This window comes from Lepidochelys kempii, chromosome 4 (genome assembly GCF_965140285.1).
Source record: "Lepidochelys kempii isolate rLepKem1 chromosome 4, rLepKem1.hap1, whole genome shotgun sequence".
Lineage (NCBI taxonomy): Eukaryota > Metazoa > Chordata > Testudines > Cheloniidae > Lepidochelys > Lepidochelys kempii.
Genome location: NC_136383.1, coordinates 35,130,490 through 35,148,446, shown reverse-complemented (window position 1 = coordinate 35,148,446; position 17,957 = coordinate 35,130,490). Strand labels below are relative to the sequence as shown.

At 42.7% G+C, this 17,957-nt stretch overlaps 1 long non-coding RNA gene across 2 annotated transcripts in view; it reads right to left on the bottom strand.

Moving 5' to 3' along the window:
- Positions 1 to 572: 572 nt before the first annotated feature.
- LOC140910320 (uncharacterized) overlaps positions 573 to 17,957 on the bottom strand; it is a 54,921-nt gene continuing 37,536 nt past the window's right edge. The window contains exons 1-3 of one of the 2 annotated variants that reach the window (XR_013635685.1): positions 9,836 to 10,291; positions 2,742 to 2,973; positions 573 to 1,429 (exon numbers count right to left, since the gene is read on the bottom strand). This is a non-coding gene — a long non-coding RNA (uncharacterized LOC140910320). Of the gene's footprint in view, positions 1,430 to 2,741; positions 2,974 to 9,835; positions 10,292 to 17,957 lie in introns of those variants that run through there. The other variant, XR_012158533.1, reaches the window with a different exon arrangement.

The window sequence follows — 17,957 nt, the reverse complement described above, 5'->3', positions numbered from 1 at the left end:
GAGAGCAGCTTGATTTTATCGTGTGATCACATCTCTCTGAACTCCTCTCAGAAGAATGGGTTGCTACATAAATGTCTTATGCAAAGCTGCATACCTGGGGCGGGGGGGGAAAGCTTTAATGAATGATTGATAAGAAGTCATCCATGCTGGGGCCAGGGTGCAAGATAACAGAACAGTATTGATAAGTCCCAAATTTGTCTTCATAAGAGGGGAAGTCTTTTGTTAATGACCTTCCTGCAATGGAATCAGAGCCTTCACTTCCCTGCAGTACTTGATTACTTGTGGAGATGCTTCAGAATCCTTGAGTCTAATTGAAAAGACAGTTTGACGTGATACTTAACAGGAGTGTGTTTTTGGGAAATACTCTAAGGAGAGAGAAACAGCAGGGCTCAATGGGTGCACATGAAACTATGTCAAGGTTACAGTTACATAATTTACCTGGTAGCATGTGTAAAATATCCAAATAAAAGCACAGCTGTAAGAGAATTGAGAAAATTCTCAGTTTATTACATCTTCAATTCAAAAAAGAAAATTGGTGTCTTCACAAGTTACTGCCACGTTAGTTTGGGTTCTTACTTAAAAAAGTTAATACTTGCTAACTTTTGGAACACCTGTGACTTCCCAAAGTATGGTGGAAACACATTACTTGAGCAATTTAAAACTTTATTATTAATCATGTATATTACAATATTGCCTAGAGGCCACAACGAAGATTGGGGCCTATTGTGCTGTGCACCATACAAATAATGTACACATACTAAAAGACGGTTCCTGCCCAAAACAGTTTACAATCAAAAGAAACAAGACAAACTAAAGAAGTATTACTATCCCCATTATATAGCTGGGGAGACTGGGTTATGGATAGATTAGGTGACTTGCCCAAGGTCAGAAAATCTGTGGCAGAGCCAGGAATTGAACCAAAAACTCCGGAGTCCTAGTCCAATGGTAACAGGAAGGTCATGTGCCAGCAGAGGCCTTTAGCAGGGGTGAAACACTGTTAGCTGCCATAGTTACTTACAGAGTAATATAGTAATTAGAGATACTAATAGAGTTTATGGCCTTTAGCGATAAAACCATCCTTTCTCATAAACACATGGCTGGACGAGGCACTCAGAAACCATTGCAGGATTGTTTCCTGACACAAGGTTCTACAACATGAGCTTAATAGGCTTTTTCCACTGAAGTCCAATGGGAACTGAAGGAACTCAAAAGTTTTCAGGAGGAGCTCAACTCCTCACAGGGTTGAACAATTAATGAGGATTATATCCAGGTGATAGAACACAGACATTTGCTCCAATTTTGTTCTGACTTCATTTACATCCTTGCATGTTGGATTTTCATGTAGTTTAACCATAAAGAATGTCAGAAAGCTGTTTCCTCATTTCAGTTATGCAATACTGCAATTTAATGCACATCTTGGCAAGGTAGGCTGGAAAGAGACCCAACAGAGAAAGTGAAAACAAGGTATGTATTAATCCAAGCAAGCGTGCATATGTATTATCTTGAAATAATTTCGGAAGCTTTAAAAAACTTGATGCAAGGTTTAAGACGCCCTCCAACATCTCTAATTTATGTGGCTGGTACTTATAATGCTGATCTAGTCAGTTTCCACTGCCCTTGGAAGAATCCAAGAGGTCCATATTTCACCCTTTTAGGTTATTTACTGTATAGCAATTTTTATCAGATTTTCAGAATCTGTTGCATACAGATTTTGTACTTCTGCATGACAACTATCTTAGGTGGTATGCTAAATTTCATTCCATTTGGCTGTTCTATACTATACTATAACCGCATTCTTTTTCTGCAATATGTTTTGGATTTTGAGAAACATTTTACTCCCTGCCAAATTGCCGTATTACCCTGCAATCTAAATGTTAGCCTGAACGAAGAATAATACTTAGTTTAATTTAAAATGTATAGACCAAAAGTAAGACACCATATTGTGTATATACAGAAAAATCTCAGATGAATGGATAGTTTAAGGGCTCTGTAATAGGATATGGAAGATTTCACCTCTAGGTCTCAGATTTGGGTCTGAATCAATTTGAAAGTGAGCAAGTCATTAACATCTGATGCCTGTTTTATTGCCCTTCTGGAATTACTTGGTGATTTCAGTCTAGAGCCTAGTCAATAGGTGTCAACACCCCAAAAGAGCCCACAAAAGTGATATTCATGACAGTCTTACTAGCTGCTATGTGTAAGGTAAAGAACTGAATAGTTATAGAGGCTGAACTCCTTCTCCTCCATTAGGGTTTGATCCAAAGCCCACTAAACTCAATGGAAGAAGTCCCATTAATTTAGGTGGGCTTAGGATCAGGTCTTAGGGCCTGTCCACACCACAGCTCCGAAGTGAGTTTGTACCCAGCTACTGGTGTGGATTACTTTTGAATATGGTGTACACTCACATACCACATAGTTATTACTCAGTTAGTAATTGTGGGACCTAACAGTGTTTCCCTCTTGCCAGGGACATGTCTGTTGGCACATGTCCTTCCTGTACCATTTCAGCATGCTCTTAGTGGTTTTGGTCTGGCAATATAAACAGAAACTCCTAACTGTGCCTGTGTCAAGTGTTTGGCCAGTCCTCCCACCTATTTCCCTTTGCTGTTGGAAAAAAGAGAATACATTGCTTTAAACACTGCTGAATAGCTCCAACAGCTTGTATGTCATCCATGCACTGTACCATGCTGAGGCAGTATGGTATAGCATCCCACATTTTCTCTGGATCTACTGATACACACCTGGTTAAGCTCTGGAGTAGGTTTGGGTATACAAATACTGTTCAGTGAAGCAAATAAGCTGTAATGTAGATGCAATTTAAACTGGGCATGTTGTAACCAGGTCAGATGTCATGAAGTAGTTCCAAAATACAATTGTGGACAGGATCTTACAGGTGTTCTCTCCAGCTGGGATTGGAGAGATGGTGTTACGGGAGAGGTTTTTGGTCGCATGGTTCCCAGAACTGCATCTGTTCTGTGGATAAATAGAAAAGTTCATTTTCTCCGGCTGTCAATCCATCACTTTTTAATGAGCACTAAAGCCACTTATGGCTGAATGTGAATTTTAAAAAGCAAAGAAATTACTTTAAGGAAGAAAAAAATAACCGTTAGGTGTGATGCATGCTCTGTTCTCAAAGGCATAGGCAACTAACCAAACTTTCTTTCATGTGCCCCTTTGCTTCTACATATCAGAAGGGGCGTTACAGTGCATTCCACCTCAAACTGTGGATTTTCTTGCTTCTGTTTTGTTCCATCAAAACCTAAGTACTCTGTCTAAGGTTGATGGTTTGGGTTTTTTTTGTTTTTGGTGGTTTTTTTTGCTCTGTCTGTCTGTTCGTTCGTTTCTGGTTTTATTTGTTCTTTTTCTTTCTCTGTGTGACTACATATGAATATAGAGCTAAAAAAGAAATTATCTGTGGAGCAGCTATCTGTTTTCCATAAGGCTGAAGCTATGTTCTGGTTATAAGTACAGTTTCGTCCCCTCCAGCAACTTTTCCCCAAAAGAACCAATCCTCCTGAAATGTCACGTGCCACATCTCAATCCAGAGTACAGCTTTTTGGGGAAGTTGGCGGGTGAGACCAGAGAAGGAGTTTCATGCTTATTTTTAAAATGTCCATCTGTCAGTATTTTAGAGTGTATGTAAATGTGAAATAAACATACTTAATATGGGTGAGATTTCCAAAGCTGCTCGTTGTTGGGCCTAAATCTGCTCCCAATTAAAGCAATGGCTCTTACTGGCTTAAATGGGAGGAGAGGCCTATAATGAGTGCTTTTGACAATCTTATTGCTATAGTAACATAATCCATAAATCATACTGCTACTAGGGTGAACAATGGTTCAGTAAATGACGCCTTTTTAAAAGTCACCTTCTGTTGTATATTTTTTTTAAAAAGTAAACAAATGAAATAACTGAGAATTACAAGTCAAAAGAATCATAGAATATTAGGGTTAGAAGAGACCTCAGGAGGTCATCTAGTCCAATCCCCTGCTCAAAGCAGGACCAACACCAACTAAATCATCCCAGCCAGGGCTTTGTCAAACCAGGCCTTAAAAACCTCTAAGGATGGAGATTTCACCACCTCCCTAGGTAACCCATTCCAGTGCTTCACCACCCACCTAGTGAAATAGTGTTCCCTAATATCCAACCTAGACCTCCCTCACTGCAACTTCAGACCATTGCTTGCAATTTGTGAATACTATCACAGGAGAAACTCCTAGCTTTGCTATTTCTCATCTGAATATTTACTACACCTAGACAATGTATATGTGCCGGAGACTATGATTTTTGTTGGTTTTATAAGTAGATTTTTACTAAGAGAAAAATATGACTCATTGTTTAAATCTATATAGATAGCTATACTGTTTAAAATAGTCACATTGGTTGGGGTTTGAATTATTCCAGTTTACTGAAATAATGTTTGATATATTGGCTAGCATTTTGCTCGGCCAATGACATTCTAGCAGTCACTATAATTCATAGCTGAATGAAATGACCTGATTAGAACCAGAGAAATAAGGTAAAATATTTATATATTAAAAAAAGAAAGAAATCACCTGAAACTCCAGAACACTTTGTCTATTAAACCTGGTGATCTTTTCACTAACCTCATCCCCATATTTTTAGCATTGCTGCTCTTCATAGTTTGACTATTGAACACACAACAGAACAAAAACCTGAGAAAAATCACATTGCTCTGTTTAACACATCTGACTTGCATTTCAGCTCATAACTATAGCTGTTCATAACTGTCTTTCCATAAAATGTTTTACTGTACACATCTCCAGGTCCAAAGGATTTATTTTTCTTAGATCCCTATCTGAGGAAAGTTTGGCTGATGGCTAACACATATAGCTGTAATGTCTTCTGTGTATGAATCATCAAAGTTAATCCAGTAGTGAAGAAGTGCTCTGAAATTTTTTTTCTCCCAGTTCAGAGCTGCATGTCCTTGTTTGGAGCACAGAACACTGTCGTGAGTCCTAACAATTTTGCCCTACTAATCCATCTCAATCCTAACCTGTGATGCTGTAGCCAGCTAGCACCAGTTGGACAAAAAGTTCTTTCTTTACGTTGGAAGAGTCATATTCAGAAGAGAAGGGATGTGGGGAATAAAGCAATTGGTCAAATGTTACCAGTGCTTAATTTGTGTCAGGGCTTGCCAGGGCTGAGCCCCAGCACCTCTAGCTTTGGCAGTTCAAAGCCCTGGCACCTCTGGGCTTGTGCATCAGTTATGAATGTAAAAAAATTGCTTGAACCCCAGCACCTCTTTCATTGTAAATTAAGCACTGAGTGCTACAACTGTAAGAATTGCAATATTAGAACACAGGACCAGCAGATGTTCTCTCATGCTTTATAGTATGTTCTCAGAGAATTTTTTGCTCAGTTCATGCTACATGCCAGAGGTAAATCAAACAATAACATCTATAATAATGCCTAGAAGCTATTGCTCCATATATGTACACTCCACTCCATCAGTTTGGAAGTAGGTATACTAACTCAAAAGAGAAATTATTTTCTATGACACTAATTGCTCAACAGAGGGATTTCCTAGAAAGCAGGAAATCAGTTTGTAGTTCCTCTCTCTAGTACTGCCAAGGTCAAGAAACACAGCCATAGCTATAAAAAACTGGTTTCAGACAGACAATATGATGATGGAGGAAGGAAAGATGGTTTCAGAGGGTAGGTATGGGCCAGTAAGAATTGTGGGGTCTGAGTCCCCATTAAAAAAATACTGTCAATCTTCAGCAAGTACCACATTAATGGAATCTAAGCTTATAACTCCCATTATTGTTTATGAGAGGGTAATGGATATCTCCTTACCTTTTAGCCTGAAAATTCACCTGTGACAATACAGCCCTATTCAGGTCCCTGGGACTTTAAGCCAGTTAAAAGGAAATGGATGAGATAACAATAGCAAGATTTGGCTCAAACTGAAGAGTATTCCTTTAAGGTTGATTTTTAACTTTGCACAAAACTTTTCAATGGCAAAATGCTCAATTTAATGAACTTTTCTTTTTCTTTTTTGCAGTATATTATGGCATAGTATTTGCTAGAATTTAGGTATAGAGCAACCAGAACCCATCTTCAGATGTCACGGGACAGCAACAACACCATGAAAACTAGATACAAAAGACATGGAGTTAAAGTCAAAACAAAAATGCATTCTAAAGAGAGTATGCTTCAAGCCCTTCAACTCCTTCATAGGAAAAAACCACTCAGAAAAAGAAGCACCTGGCTATCTCTAAATCAAAGCAGAGTCAAGATCTAAACTCTGATTCTCCAGAAGGCAAAGTCTTATTCTTAAAATTAGCGATATGTGAATTGGAATTTTCTAAAGATCTGGTATATCATTTTGAGAGGACAGGAAGCTGGTACAGTCAGTCTATGAGGATCAAGAGGCGGAAGCATTAGAGAAGCTATTCTCAGCTCAGTTCTTGTCTATAATGGTATATGGGGTAGTTACCTCACTGAACACAAAAGTTCCCGAACTCAGAATAGAGATAAGGATGGTGGGGGGGAGTTCAATTGCCCAGGAACTACTTCCCCTCAGAAGTAAACAAGGTACGACGTCTGTTCCTATCCTCGTCACTCAAAGAAATTTATAAAAGCAGAATGGGTGTTTCTTAAAGAGAGCAGTTTTACAACAGTACTTAAGGTAGCTGCAACAGCAGATTTAAAACCCCTGTGGGAAGGAACCATTTTTACTTTATGCTTGGTGCTATACAATGCAATGAGAACCCAGTCCAGTCTAGGATCTGTGAGCACTACTGTCATGCACACTTAATAGCTACTGTAGCTTCATCAGAAGGGGAGTTTCTGATGAAGGAGGCTGATGGGTACTGGCCATAAAAACCACATCAGCTTGTAGGTGTTTTACCAACTTGAAGAAATGATGGATTTATGGCTAAGGCACTGGACTGGGACTTAGAAGATCTAAGGTTGTGTCCTAACTCTGCCTCAGATTTCATATGTGATCTTGGAAAATTCATTAATGTACAGAAGGTACTACAGTGCTGAATGCCATAGGAAACTTAGAAAAATGGCCCAGATGAGCTGTAAACACAAACTGCTTGGGGAAAAAAGAGACTTTACAAAGCTGGTATACAATATTTCATTAGCAGAATCACTTGTTATGGACACTTCTCCTAATGCTCTGATTCACAATGTTTTTTCGATGCCATCTAAAATCAGCTCTTAAACAAATATGGTGGCAGCATTCATGGAACACGGATTCAAATCATAAACAGCTCACTACTGTCTTATTGTGAGTTAGACTGTTCTGAGAGTGACTGGATAAAGCTGTGGTAGGGTTTATTGGTATGAAGGAGAAAACTCTACTGTCTTTAAAAGTACTAGACCTGCCCCTCCATAGATTATTTTATACAGGTGATAGCCATTTCACAGCCAGCAGTAGCACAGATACTGAAAAGAAGGACCAACCATGCTAGAAGAGAAAAAGGTAGAGGATTTGAAAAGGAAAGTTGTCACGGTTCCTCCCCCACTCTGAACTCTAGGGTACAGATGTGGGGACCTGCATGAAAAACCTCCTAAGCTTATCTTTACCAGCTTAGGTCAAAACTTCCCCAAGGTACAAAATATTACACCTTGGACAGGCCGCTACCACCACCAAACTAATACTGGTTACTGGGGACGAGCTGTTTGGACGCGTCCTTCCCCCCAAAATACTTCCCAAAACCTTGCACCCCACTTCCTGGACAAGGTTTGGTAAAAAGCCTCACCAATTTGTCTAGGTGACTACAGACCCAGACCCTTGGATCTTAAGAACAATGAACAATCCTCCCAACACTTGCACCCCCCCTTTCCTGGGAAATGTTGGATAAAAAGCCTCACCAATTTGCATAGGTGACCACAAACCCAAACCCTTGGATCTGAGAACAATGAAAAAGCATTCAGTGTTTTACAAGAAGACTTTTAATAAAAAATAGAAGTAAATAGAAATAAAGAAATCCCCCCTGTAAAATCAGGATGGTATATATCTTACAGGGTAATTAGATTCAAAAACATAGAGAACCCCTCTAGGCAAAACCTTAAGTTACAAAAAAGATACACAGACAGAAATAGTTATTCTATTCAGCACAATTCTTTTCTCAGCCATTTAAAGAAATCATAATCTAACACATACCTAGCTAGATTACTTACTAAAAGTTCTAAGACTCCATTCCTGTTCTGTCCCCGGCCAAGACGACTACAGACAGACACAGACCCTTTGTTTCTCTCCCTCCTCCCAGCTTTTGAAAGTATCTTGTCTCCTCATTGGTCATTTTGGTCAGGTGCCAGCGAGGTTACCTTTAGCTTCTTAACCCTTTACAGGTGAGAGGAGCTTTCCCCTGGCCAGGAGGGATTTCAAAGGGGTTTACCCTTCCCTTTATATTTATGACACGCCCCCCAAATCTCAGCTAGGGTGAAACACTGGCTGGGATTTCTTCCTGGAGCTCTAGGAAAACAGAGTTAATAAGACACATGCATCTCTAAATATACTACCAAGTACATAAAGACTAACAATATTTTCCACATCTCAAGGACGATTTTAACCAGTTGATTCTGGGAAACTTTCACGGGAGAGTGCATCAGCCACTTTGTTAGAAGCTCCTGAGATGTGTTGGATGTCGAAATCAAAATCTTGGAGAGCTAAACTCCACCGAAGAAGTTTTTTGTTAGTTTCTTCGACGGTGTGAAGCCACTTTAGTGCAGCATGGTCGGTTTGCAGGTGGAAACGCCGTCCCCAAACATATGGGTGTAGCTTTTCCAGAGCGTAGACAATGGCATAACATTCTTTTTCAGTGACTGACCAGTTGCTTTCCCTCTCAGACAGTTTTTTGCTGAGAAACACTACAGGGTGGAATTCTTGATCAGGTCCTTTCTGCATTAAAACTGCTCCCACACCACGCTCGGATGCATCTGTGGTTACTAGGAACGGTTTGTCAAAGTCTGGGGCCCTTAGTACAGGGTCAGACATGAGGGTCGCTTTAAGCTTGTTAAAGGCCTTCTGACACTTTCCGGTCCACTGAACAGCATTTGGCTGTTTCTTTTTGGTTAGGCCTGTCAGTGGGGCAGCGATTTGGCTGTAGTGTGGTACAAATCGTCTGTAATAACCGGCCAAGCCTAAGAAGGATTGAACCTGTTTCTTTGACTTTGGGACAGGCCACTTTTGGATAGCATCCACTTTGGCCTGTAGGGGGCTGATAGTTCCTTGACCCACCTGGTGTCCAAGGTAAGTCACTCTGTTTAGGCCTATTTGACACTTCTTAGCCTTAACAGTTAGTCCTGCCTCCCTTATGCGCTCAAGGACTTTTTGTAGATGTTCCAGGTGGTCTGCCCAGGAATCCGAAAATATGGCCACATCGTCAAGGTAGGCGACTGCATATTCTCCTAATCCCGCTAGGAGACCATCTACAAGTCTTTGGAAAGTGGCGGGTGCATTTCGCAGCCCGAAAGGGAGTACATTAAATTCATACAGCCCGAGATGTGTGATGAAGGCTGACCTTTCCTTGGCAGATTCATCTAGCAGTACCTGCCAGTACCCCTTGGTTAAGTCCAAGGTAGAGATGAACTGGGCCCGTCCCAGTTTCTCTAATAGTTCATCAGTGCGTGGCATTGGATAGTTGTCTGGGCGAGTTACAGCATTTAGCTTACGGTAGTCCACGCAAAAACGTATTTCCCCATCTGGTTTGGGAACTAGAACCACTGGAGATGCCCATGCACTTTCAGAGGGGCGGATTACACCCATCTGTAACATATCCTGGATCTCCCGTTCTATAGCAGTTTTAGCTTGAGGAGACACCCGGTAAGGGTGGACCCTAATTGGGTGAGCATTACCTGTGTCAATGGAGTGGTATGCCCGTTCAGTCAGTCCTGGGGTGGCTGAGAACGTTGGCGCGTAGCTAGTGCACAGCTCCTGGATCTGCTGTCGCTGCATATGCCCAAGGGTCATGGAGAGGTTCACCTCTTCCACACCACCAGCACATTTCCCTTCGTAATAGACACCTTCAGGCCACTCAGCGTCGTCTCCTCCCTGGGCTGTAAAATGACAAACCTTTAATTCTCTGGAATAAAAGGGCTTTAGAGAATTAATATGATACACCTTAGGCTTTCGGTTGGAGGTGGGGAATGCTATGAGATAATTAACAGCTCCCAGGCGCTCCTGGACCACGAATGGCCCTTCCCACGATGCTTCCATTTTATGGGCCTGGAGCGCCTTTAAGACCATGACCTGGTCTCCTACTTTGAAGGAACGCTCTCTGGCATGTTTATCATACCAGGCTTTTTGCTCTTTTTGAGCATCCTGTAAGTTTTCTCTAGCAAGGGCTAAAGAGGTTCGGAGGGTGTTTTGTAGGTTGGTTACAAAGTCCAGAATGTTAGTTCCTGGAGAAGGTGTAAATCCCTCCCATTGCTGCTTCACCAACTGCAATGGCCCCTTAACCTCACGGCCATATACAAGTTCAAATGGGGAAAACCCTAAACTGGGATGTGGTACAGCTCTGTAGGCAAAGAGCAACTGCTGCAATACTAGGTCCCAATCATTGGAGTGCTCATTTACGAATTTACGTATCATGGCCCCCAAAGTTCCATTAAACTTCTCCACCATGCCATTTGTTTGATGATGGTAAGGAGTGGCAACCAAGTGATTTACCCCATGAGCTTCCCAAAGGTTTTTCATAGTTCCTGCCAGGAAATTAGTCCCTGCATCTGTGAGGATGTCGGAGGGCCAACCTACCCTGGCAAAAATGTCTGCTAGTGCCTGGCACACACTTTTAGCCCTGGTGTTGCTTAGAGCTACTGCTTCCGGCCATCGGGTGGCAAAATCCATGAAAGTCAGTATGTACTGCTTTCCTCTGGGTGTCTTTTTCGGAAAAGGACCCAGAATATCCACAGCTACTCGCTGAAATGGAACTTCAATGATGGGGAGTGGCTGGAGAGGGGTTTTGACCTGGTCTTGGGGTTTTCCCACTCTTTGGCACACCTCACAAGACTGGACATAGGTAGAAACATCCTTGCCCATTCCCTCCCAGTGGAATGACCCCCCCAAACGGTCTTTGGTCCTGTTCACCCCAGCATGGCCACTAGGGTGATCATGGGCTAAGCTCAAGAGCTTGGCCCGGTATTTAGTTGGAACTACCAACTGTCTCTGAGGATGCCAGTCTTCCTGGTGTCCCCCAGAAAGAGTTTCCTTGTATAAAAGTCCTCTTTCTACAACAAACCTGGATCGATTAGAAGAGCTGAGAGGCGGTGGGTTGCTCCGTGCCGCCGTCCAAGCTCTCTGGAGGCTTTCATCTGCTTCCTGTTCGGTCTGGAACTGTTCCCTTGATGCTGGAGACATCAGTTCCTCATGGGATTGTGGACCTAGGCTTGGTCCCTCTGGAAGCGATATAGGGGATGGAGCTGTTTCTGTTGACTGTGAACCGCTCTCCGCTGGTGCACTATGTTGGGATTCAGGCTCCGGCTGAGCCTCTTGTGTAGGGTTATCGGCTGCTGCCAGTTCAGGTTCGGTGGGGCCCTCTGGTGTTGAGGTTGCAAGTACTGGATTCAGTGCTGGCACGGGGTCTGGTGTTGGTTGTTTGGCTGGTTCCGGTTCTGGGACTGGTTCCGTCTGGGTCTCCGGGACTGGATCCACTACTGCTGTTGCAGACATTGGCCTGGGGTCCAGGTCCATCACCTCTGACTGGGTCCTGATAGAAGTTTCCGGAACAGAGCTAGGCCTCACGGCTTGTTTAGCCTGGTTGCGGGTGACCATTCCCACCCTCTTGGCCTGCTTCACATGATTGGCCAAGTCTTCCCCCAACAGCATGGGGATGGGATAATCATCATAGACTGCAAAAGTCCACATTCCTGACCAGCCCTTGTACTGGACAGGCAACTTGGCTGTAGGCAAATTGAAAGAGTTGGACTTGAAGGGTTGAATCGTCACTTGGATCTCTGGGTTGATTAAATTGGGGTCCACTAAGGAAGCATGGATAGCTGACACTTGTGCTCCGGTGTCCCTCCACGCGGTGACCTTCTTCCCACCCACACTCACAGTTTCCCTCCGCTCCAAGGGTATCTGGGAGGTATCTGGGCCTGTGGACCTCTGGTGTGATTCCGGTGCAATGAACTGTAATCTGTTGGGGTTCTTGGGGCAGTTGGCCTTTACATGCCCCAGCTCGTTACACTTAAAACATCGTCCAGCTGACGGGTCACTGGGGCGAGGAGGGTTGCTGGAGAACGGGGTGGTGGGACGATAAGGGGTCTGGAGGGTTCTTCGGGAGGTAGGTGGGGCTTTGGGCGGCCCCCGGTAATAGGGTGTGGTCTGGGGTGGTCCCTTCTGGTCTCTGCTCCAACTGCGACCAGTTTTCTTCTTCTCTGCCACCTCCACCCATCTGGCTCCAATCTCTCCTGCCTCAATTACAGTTTTGGGTTTCCCATCTAGGATGTATCTTTCTATTTCCTCAGGAACACCCTCTAAGAATTGTTCCATTTGCATTAGGAAGGGCAAATTTACTGGAGATTCAACACTTGCTCCTGATATCCAGGCATCCCAATGTTTTACAATGTGGTAGGCATGTCGGGTAAATGACATGTCTGGTTTCCACCTTAGGGCTCTGAACCTCCGACGAGACTGCTCGGGTGTTATCCCCATTCTGACTCTCGCCTTGGATTTAAACAGTTCATACTTGTTCATGTGTTCTTTAGGCATTTCAGCTGCCACCTCAGCTAAGGGTCCACTGAGCTGCGGCCTCAGCTCTACCATGTATTGGTCAGTAGAGATGTTGTACCCAAGGCAGGCCCTTTCGAAGTTTTCTAAGAAGGCCTCAGTGTCATCACCTGCCTTGTAGGTGGGGAACTTTCTGGGATGGGAAGTGGTACCTGGAGAAGGATTGCTAGGGTTTGTTGGTATATTCTGCTGGGCCTTTATCCTCTCCATCTCCTCCACATGCTTCCTCTCTTTTTCCTTCTCCTCCTCCTTCAGCCGCATGAGTTCTATCTGTCTTTCATGTTCCCTTTGTTTTTCCTCAGCCTGAAATTTGGCTAATTCCAGCTGTAGTCGAGCTGAGGATTTGGCCATTCTAACCTCTCTGTTTTTAACTAACTTTACACCCGAGGTTTAGAAATAAACAAACAAAACTTGGCTGTAAAATTTTGCTGTGCTGGAATAGAATACCTATTCTCTGATAGTGATTGTCAGCCTACAGAAAAAGACAATTCCCTTGTCTCTGCTCTGGGCCCAAATTAAAGCAAAAAACCTCCAACTACTTGGAAAACTGCTTACCCAGCCCAAAGAAAAAAAAAATTTCTTTTCAAACCTGTGCTCCTTGTAAAACAAAAAAAAAATCAAAATCCTAAAAAAACCCTGCCACTTTTGTCTCCAGGCAAATGGGTAGAGCACACACCCCCTATTTACTTTTAGGAAGAAAAGAAAAAAAACCTCTGGGTTGGAAGACTGTGAATTTCCCTGCAGGAGTTAAGTACCCTGCCTCCAGGCAAAGAAAACCTGCAATTCACAAGATAATCCCCTTTTGTCTCTGCTTGGCCACAAAGCAGAGAGAAACCAAGCTGCTTTCAGTTTCAAAGCTGCTTCTGGACTTCCTAAAAATTCCTTTTTAAAATCTGTATTTCTAGTTCAAAAAATCTCAGCTGGATCTCAAAATGATTTCAGGTTAATCCCACCACTGTGCCACCATGTCACGGTTCCTCCCCCACTCTGAACTCTAGGGTACAGATGTGGGGACCTGCATGAAAAACCTCCTAAGCTTATCTTTACCAGCTTAGGTCAAAACTTCCCCAAGGTACAAAATATTACACCTTGGACAGGCCGCTACCACCACCAAACTAATACTGGTTACTGGGGACGAGCTGTTTGGACGCGTCCTTCCCCCCAAAATACTTCCCAAAACCTTGCACCCCACTTCCTGGACAAGGTTTGGTAAAAAGCCTCACCAATTTGTCTAGGTGACTACAGACCCAGACCCTTGGATCTTAAGAACAATGAACAATCCTCCCAACACTTGCACCCCCCCTTTCCTGGGAAATGTTGGATAAAAAGCCTCACCAATTTGCATAGGTGACCACAAACCCAAACCCTTGGATCTGAGAACAATGAAAAAGCATTCAGTGTTTTACAAGAAGACTTTTAATAAAAAATAGAAGTAAATAGAAATAAAGAAATCCCCCCTGTAAAATCAGGATGGTATATATCTTACAGGGTAATTAGATTCAAAAACATAGAGAACCCCTCTAGGCAAAACCTTAAGTTACAAAAAAGATACACAGACAGAAATAGTTATTCTATTCAGCACAATTCTTTTCTCAGCCATTTAAAGAAATCATAATCTAACACATACCTAGCTAGATTACTTACTAAAAGTTCTAAGACTCCATTCCTGTTCTGTCCCCGGCCAAGACGACTACAGACAGACACAGACCCTTTGTTTCTCTCCCTCCTCCCAGCTTTTGAAAGTATCTTGTCTCCTCATTGGTCATTTTGGTCAGGTGCCAGCGAGGTTACCTTTAGCTTCTTAACCCCTTACAGGTGAGAGGAGCTTTCCCCTGGCCAGGAGGGATTTCAAAGGGGTTTACCCTTCCCTTTATATTTATGACAAAAGTAAATCCAGGGAAGTCCCTCGAGTCAAGCCTGCTCATCTACCAAGCATTACTGGATCTAGCTCACATCAAAGGAAGCAACTCATCTAGGGATTTCAACAATTGTTCCATCAATGGCAAATAATCACTTTGGACTGATGGGTACTGGAAATAATTCCAAGGGGTATACTACAGAGTTCAGGAAAATACTAAGGAATGAGTTCATAGCGATCTAGCTTTCCCAAGACCCTCAAGAGTAGATGATGGTGCAAGAAGTAAGGTCTTGCCTCTTGTCACATTATAGTAATGGAGCCAGTTCCCATTTGAGTGGCTTGCTGTTGTTGAGAATAGACAATTTTCTTCATTGCTCCCAGCAGGAAGAATCTGCACTGTCTTAGAACTCAAATGTGAAAAAATGCACCAAGAAGATCAAATGCGGTATGGAGATAGACTCAAGAAGATCAATCTATTTCACTTATCAAAGAGATGATGAAGGGGTAACTTGATTACAGTCTGTCAAGCTTCTGTTCCCTGTAAGCCTCCCTGTAAAGGTGATTTGCAAAGGGCTCTTTCAGCCCTTGGATTTTTGTCTGCTGGATTAAAGTTGAAGCTAGATGAATTCAGACTAGAAATAAGAGACATTTTTAAAAGTGAGGGTAATTAACCACTGGAGCAATTTACCAACGCTGCGGTGGATTCTCCATCATTGCCAGTTAAGATGGGATGCTTTTCTAAAAGATCTGTTCAAAAGGGAATCAATTCAGGAAAGTCCTATGGTCTGTGTTATACAGGGGGTTAGACTAGACAGATAATCTTTAAAATCAAGATCGGATGTTTATCAGTGATGGAGAATCCACCACAAGCCTGTTAAATTATTCCAATAGTTAATTACTCACCATTAAAAGTTTATGACTTATTTCTAGTCTGAATTTGTCTAGCTTTAGTTTCCACCGTTGGATCATGTTATAATTTTTTCTGCTAGACTGAACAGCTCATTATCGAATATTTGTTCCCCATGTAAATACTTACAGACTGTAAAACTCCCCAGGCCTCCTTTCCCTTACCCCTGCTCCTCAGGGCCTTCCTCCAGAGGCAGTCTCTTGCTTCTAGGATGAGCTTACACTGACCAAACTGGTTGGCCCCTAGGAAGAGGGGAAAACTGCACAAGCTTAGCAAGGTTTCCCCACTCTAGCTTGTCCTTCAACAATTTTCCTCCAAACTCATCACCAGCAGCTCACAGTTACTGCCCTTCTTCGAGTTTCCTGCAACCTTTTCCCTCAAGCAACTTTCTGCTTCTACTCTACTGTCTTTTCTCTGTTTACAAGTACTCTGACCCACCCCTTACCCCCTTCACTTAAACCCAGTTCAGAGGCAGTTGATGTGTCACACATGCACTGGCCTCTTCCTTCTTAAAGGGTGAATGTCACACTTTGAGAGACCTGAAACCTGAGGGTATGATTAGGTCTCTGTTTCAGCAAAGTACCATTCTAGAATACCTCAGCCAGAGTCGTCATGCGTACCTGGAAAAAGAAAGGGCTTCTACAGCTAAACAAAAGATCTGCCAGGACTGAATATTCAATAGAATAGGTTGTTGTTAATTAACCTGTTTTAAAGTTGGCTAAACATCTCAAAGACTGTGTTGGTGCAGGTTGCATTTCCACTGAGTAATTACCATACGTTCTGCCTATCTAAAAGTTATCTTCCCTGCTGTTTCATTTGTCTATAATGGTCTTATTGTTTAAAGCTATTGTGTTGTATTGCTCTCCACTGCTAATTAATAAAGTTTGTTAGGAAAAGAATTGTCAGAGTTTGCTCTTTTGTTGACATTGAAACATTTTGCAGGACTGTATCAATTCTGACAAAATCCCAACGGAAACCAAGCATGTTTCCAGTGGAACTTTGCCTCCTAGGCAGGATTCCATCAGAAACCTGCTTGGATTCCTGACCGCCCAGCTGCCTGGCTCCTTGATAGACCATCTGGGGAACCTAGGCTTCCAAGCTTCCAGCTCCTCAGCTGCCTGCCTGGTGGGCTGATGGGAAGCTGGGAGCCGGAAAGTTGTGGGAGCCCCAGCTGCCAGGCTCATGACTCCTTGCCAGGTAGGGCACTTCAGATACATGGCTTCAGGACAGCCCACAAGGTGTACTTCCATGGAGCTGGGGTTTCTAAGGCTCCCAGGTTCTCCAGCTCTGAGGCAGCCCACCAGGCTGCATTAGAGCTCAGTGGAGATCAGTAATTCCATTTCAGAGAATTTCAAAAAATTTTGGTTATCATTCCAAATCAGAATGAAATCTGATTTTGAAATAGCAAAATCCTCTACAAAATAGAATTACCGTTCTCCCCCCAGTTCTCTATATTAACTTAATTAGTTGCCATGTTTCACCCCAGAGGTGAAAATATTTCAAGAACTATCAAAATGCTAATTAATGCCAAATTCAATTGTGGCTTCTGTGATCTGGACACCTGTCCATGATGAACTGGACTAGGACCATCTAACTTATTTCCTAAAAGTCACCTGTCGTTTTGATTTTTAGCATTCAAGGGAGAAAAGCAAAATGTATTTGAGTCTGGTTGCAATACAAATGTAAATAGCTGTTATTTACCTTGGACCAAAAACATCCTTGAAGCCTTACCATGGCTTAGTTTGTGCACATAGTATGCACTGTGATAAATGTCTTTATTTCCTTCTCCTTGTCAGGCTGCTACGTTGATCAACATACCCAGGAAAAGTGTACAAGTAAATCAGGGCTGTGGAAGTGATCCCTTGGATTAGGTTAGAAGAGAACAGAAGAGAATTCAGAGGATTGCCATTTGGACAGAATAAGAAATCATGTTCTTGTAATACCATGCAATTTTAATACTGAAGGCTAGCGTAATAAATCATTCCATAAATCCATTATTAATTATCAACCCATTATCTACAGTTCAATCTGAATTCTGCTTGGTAATATAACTGCAGAGTAGGTGAGCTAAACATAAGGCATTCTGAGATAAATTGAAGGAATTCAAAGCAGCACCTGTGGCTGTGTATTCAGCTGCTGTTTTCTAACCCTGTTTTCCACTACACTTGAGACCAGACTACTACTTGAAACAGGAAGGTCAGAGTTTGCAAACAATCTTGAATATGATTTTTTTAAAATGTAACTCCTTGTGGGGTTTAGAGAGTATGGCCGCTTTAAATCTTTGTCCTGATTGTTCCAGGAAGAGGAAGTGCTGTTGGGGTGGGGGTGGGGGTAGCTCGAGAGAGAAGGGATGCAGCAAGCAACCCCTCACAGACTGAAGTAGGCAAAAACCTGCCTAAAGCTTGGGAGGGATAGAGCTGCTGATTGGGGACACGCCAGAACAGGAGCCCGGAGGAGCACTGTGCCAGGGAAGAATGTGGCGGAA